This window comes from Chlorocebus sabaeus, chromosome X (assembly GCF_047675955.1).
Source record: "Chlorocebus sabaeus isolate Y175 chromosome X, mChlSab1.0.hap1, whole genome shotgun sequence".
Lineage (NCBI taxonomy): Eukaryota > Metazoa > Chordata > Mammalia > Primates > Cercopithecidae > Chlorocebus > Chlorocebus sabaeus.
The window spans coordinates 57,677,133-57,682,781 of record NC_132933.1 but is presented as its reverse complement, the minus strand read 5'-3'; the positions used below and the strand labels follow the sequence as shown (position 1 = coordinate 57,682,781).

General features: G+C 33.1%; 1 pseudogene; it reads left to right on the top strand.

The window, feature by feature from the left end:
* Positions 1-255: 255 nt before the first annotated feature.
* On the top strand, positions 256-743 carry LOC103232324 (calmodulin-like; annotated as a pseudogene).
* Positions 744-5,649: the final 4,906 nt, after the last annotated feature.

Genomic DNA, 5,649 nt, shown 5'->3' with positions numbered 1-5,649 from the left:
TGACCTAATTAATATATAGAGCAATAAGAAATTCCACATTATTTTCTAGTGCATTTAGAATATTTACCATAATTGACTATATGTTTGGCAATAAGCAAGTCTCCACAAGTTTAAAAAGACTGAAATCTGGCAGTGGTGCTAGGGGTCTCTTGGACACGACGCCAGGAAGTGGCGGCGGCACAGCGCATAGCGTGCCTTAGCAGCAGCAGCAGCATTGGAGGCACACCCTCGCCATCGCAAACCCTGCGATGGTGCAGCCACCCTCGCTCCCTCTCCTCTTCCTCCCTTCGCTGACACCATGTCTGATCAGCTGACCGAAGAACAGATTGCTGAATTCAAGGAAGTTTTCTCTATTGGATAAAGATGGCGATGGCACCATCACAACAAAGGAAGCAGGAACTGTCATGAAGTCACTGGGTCAGAACCCAACAGAAGACGAATTGCAGGATATGATCAACGAAGTGGATGCCAATGATGACACCATTGACTTCCGAATTTTTGGTTATGATGGATGGCTAGAAAAATGAAAGATACAGATAGTAAAGAAGAAATTCATGAGGCATTCTGAGTCTTTGACAAGGATGGTAATGGTTACATCAGTGCAGCAGAACTATGTCACGTCATGACAGACAGGAGAAAAACTAACAGATGAAGAAGTAGATGAAATGATCAGAGAAGCAGATATTGATAGAGACTGACAAGTCAACTATGAAGAATTCATACAGATGATGACCGCAAAATGAAGACCTATTTTCAACTCCTTTTTCTCCCTTCTAGAAAAATCAAATTGAATCTTTTACTTACCTCTTTAAAAAAAAAATAGAAAAAAGAAAAAAGTTCATTTATTTATTTCTACATAGCAAAACTGAATGTCAAAAGTACCTTCTGACCACACACAAAATCTGTGTGTATTGGTTGATGGTCCTGTCCCCTAAAGATCAAGCTACACATCAGTTTTACAATATAAATACTTGTACTACCTTAATGATAAGGACTCCTTAAAGTGCCATTTGCTAATGATTAATACACTGTTCAGGGCGGCCAGTTTTTTACGCATGCAGATTGACGATTGAGCACAGTCAGGCATTTGTATTAAAAACAAAAAATGGAAAAACAAATTCAAAACCTATTCAAATGTGTTCTAGCTCAATTTGTTTAGTATAAATTGTCATAGCTGGTTTACTGAAAACAAACACATTTAAAATTTGTTTACCTCAGGATGACATGCAGAAAAATGGGTGAAGGATAAACCATGAGACATGGCCCCACTAGTAGGATCGTCCTCTTGTACTTCATGTGCTCTGACCCATGGTGACAATGACACACTCTGGTGGCATGCCCGTGAATGTTTGTTTAGCATTGTCTGCATTGTTCTAGAGTGAAACAGGTATCAGGTTGTCACTGTCCGCACAAAATTTTAATAAGAAACCTTTACCAATGGAGCATCTTTGGACTCTCTCTTTTTAAAACCTTCTGAACCATAACTTGGAGCCGGCAGAATAGGCTGTGACTGTGGACTACCGCACAACCATCAACATTGTTGTTCAAGAAATTACAATTTACATCCATTCCAAGTTGTAAATGATAGTATTTTTTCCAGTTAAAAACACCATTAACTTAAAAACAAATACTGAAATCATACAGTGTCTTCTTTCTGATGATAGTGAAATTAAGCTAGATACTAATAACATAATGCAAAACTTCAAAACTCATATTTTTGAAAATTAAAAGCATTTACTTCTATTAATCCTCAAATAAAAAAACCTACGATATATTTTTGAAAATTTTTGAAACAAAAGAATATAAAATGTAATGTTTGAATATATGCAGGATGCAGTAAAATCTCTGCTGAGAAAAGATGCGAGATTGAAAGGAAACATTAAACATGTAAGAGAAAAAAGGAAACTTTAGATATGAATGACATAGGACATAAATATGAGACCAATGGACACTGTGGACTACTGAAGGGAGGAGAGAGTTGAGTGGGTCAAAAAGCTACCTGTTGGATTTTCTGCTCGATAGCAAGGTGACGGGATCCATATGCCAAACCACAGCATCACACAATGTTCCCATGTCATAACTCTACACATGTACCTCCTGTACATAAAATAGAAGTTGAAATTTTTAAAAAAATGATGTAAGCCTCCACCTCATGCAGTTAAAAAATAACAGCAAATTAACTCCCTCAAAAAAGTCAAAAGAGGAATTAATAAAATTATATATCAGTTAGGGTTCCCTAGAGGGACAGAACTAATAGGATATCTATACATATATATATATATATATGAGTTTATTACACAATCACATGGTCCCACAGTAGGCTATGTGCAAGCTGAGGAGCAAGGAGAGCCAGTCTGCATCTCAAAGCTGAAGAACCTGGAGTCTGATGTTTGAGTGCAGGAAGCATCCAGCACAGGAGAAAGATGTAGGCTGGGAGGCTAGGCCAGTCTCATCTTTTCACTTTTTTCTGCCTGCTTTATACTCACTGGCAGCTGATTAGATATTGTGCCCACCAGATTAAGGGTGGGTCTGCCTTCTTCAGCTCACTGACTCAAATGTTAATCTCTTTTGGCAACACCCCCATAGACACATGCAGGATCAATAATTTGCATCCTTCAATCCAATCAAGTTGACACTCAGTGTTAACCATCATGAAATGTAATCAAAATCAATGAAATAGTAGACAAAATAAAGAAAATCAATAAAGACATAATTTAGTTCATTGAAAATATGAATAAAACTGATAAACTCCTAACAAGCCAAATCAAGGTGAAAAAATGGAAAGAGATGTTATAATGTATTGAATCATGAAATATAAAGAGGCAGCATTACCAATCACAGAAGCATTAAAAAGATAATAAAAGCATTATGAAAAATATTTTGCAAATAAAATTGAATGATACGGAAAAAATCATCGAAAAACATACCTTGTTAAAGCTGATATAATAAAATAGGACATATAAATAGTCATATCTATTAGATAAATTAAATTCTTAAATAAAATCTTCCCACAAAGAAAACTCAAGCCTCAGATGGCTTCACTGGAAATTTTTTCCATATTTTAGTAAAGAAATTACTCCTATATTACATGCAATTCCAATAAAAAGAAAAAGAAACACTCTCCACTGATTTTATGAGCCAGATAACATCTACTTAAATCTGACAAGGACGTTTTAAAAGGGGAGAAACACAAGTCAATGTATCTCATAAACTTAGATGCAAAATTCATAAAAAGATATTATATAAAATTTAGAAATATATAAATAAGTTAATATTAATACCCAAATATCTAAATGTGAAGTATTTGAGGAACACAATATTTGTCTTTTGTATGTTTTATTTATAACTAATACATAATCATTGTACATGTTTATGGGGTACAGTGTGATGTTTCAATACAGGTATATATAGTGTAATGATCAAATCAGAGTAATTAGCTCATTGATCACTTTAAACATTTTTCAAATTTGTGATAACACTCAAAATCCTCTCTTCTAGTTATCTTGAAATATACAATTCATTATTAGCTATAATCACCCTTTCGTGTAATAGAGCACCAGAATTTAGTCTTCCTTCCCTGAGATCAACGTTTTTAGATTCCACATACAAGTAAGATCACATGGTATTTGTCTTTCTGTGCCTGGGTTATTTCACTTAGCATAATGTCCTCTCATTTCATCCATGTTGCTTCAAATTACAGGATTTTATTATATTCTATGGCTAAATCATATTTGATTGTTATATATATTATATATATAACAATGGTGTATATATATGAAACAATGTTATATATAAGCAATGTTATACATATAAAACAATATATGTGTATATATACATATACATATGTGTGTATATATGTACATATCATCTTTTTTATTCATTTATTTGTAGATGGGCACTTAAGTTGATTTCATTTCTTGGCTATTGTAAATAGTGTTGCAATAAACATGAGAATGCAGGTATCTCTTTAATATACTGATTTCATTACTCTTAGATATATACCAAATATTAGGACTGCTGCATAATATGGCAGTTATATTTTTTGTTTTCTGAGAAGTCTCCATACTGTTTTTTAAAATGTCTATACTAATTTACAGTTGCATATAGATCTTATTCCAAATCTTAGAATAAAAGCTTTTAACTTTCCACAATTCAGTAAAACATTAGCTGTGAGTTTGCCACATATGGCTTTTATTTTGTTGAGATATGTTCTTACTATACCCAATTTGTTGGTAGTTTTTATCATAAAAGAATGCCAAATTTTAACAGATGCCTTTCAGCAGTTATTGAAATAATCATGTGGCTCTTGTCCTTGATTCTGTTAATGTGATGTACCATGTTTATTGATTCGTGTATGTTGAACCATCCTTGCATCCCTGGGATGAATCCCACTTGATCATGGTAAACGGTCTTTTAAACGTGTTGTTGAATTTGGTTTGCTAGTATTTTGTTGAGTATTTTTGCATCTATGTTCATTAGATAGATTATCCTGTAGGTTTCTATTTTTTTATTGTGTCTTTATCTGGTATTGGTACCAATGTAATGCTGTCTTTGTAAAATAAGTTTGGAAGTATTTCATCCTCTTTAATTTTTTGGAATTGTTTGAGTATAATTGGTATTAGTCCTTCTTTAAATGTTTGGTAGAATTCAGTAGTGAAAACGTTAGCCCTCGAGCTTTCCTTTGATAGAATTTATTTTATTACTGCTTCAATTGTGTTACTTGTTACTGGTCTGTTCAGGTTTTCTATTTCTTCCTGACTCAATCTTGACTGGTTGGATGTAGCCAGGAATGTTTTAAATTTCATTTTTAATGTTTAAATTGATTCATTGGTTGTTCATGCTTCTGTTAATTTTCATGTATTTGTACAGTTTCTGAAGCTCTGTTATTTATTTCTTGTTTTATTCCATTGTGGTCAGAAAAGATACTAAATAAAATTTTGATTTTTTAAAATGTGTTAAAACTTGTTTTCTGGTCTAACATATGATCTGTCCTGGACACTGTTCCATGTATTGTTGAGAAAAATGTATATTCTACAGCTGTCGGATGGAATGTTCTCTAAATGTCTGTTAGGTCTATTTCATTTAGAGTGCAGTTTAACTCTGACATATTTTCTTTATATTTTCCATCTGGATGATCTGTCCATTGCTGAAAGTGGAGTGTTGATGTTCCCTACTATTATTGTATTGCCATTAACTCCCTTTAACTCTATCAATGTTTGCTTTATAAATTTAGGTGCTCCAGTGTTGGGTGCATACATATTTTTAATTGTCATATCTTCTTGCTGTATTGACTACTTAATCATTATATAATGATATTTGTCTTTTTTACCGTGATTGATTTAATGTCTACTTTATTGGTACAAGTATAGATACTCTTGCTCTTTTTATGCTCATTTGCATAAAGTATCTTTTTCCGTTTTTTTACTTTCAGTTCATGTGTGTCTTTATAGGTAAAGTGAGTTTCTTGTAGGCAGCATATAGTTGGGTTTTATTTCTTATCTGTTCAACCACTCTATGCCTTTAACTTGGAGAATTAACCTATTTACATTTAATGTTACTATTGATAGGTAAAGTCTTACTACTACTATTTTGTTATTTGTTTTCTGGTTGTTCTGTAAATCTCTTTTTTCCTTCTTCCTCTCTTACTGT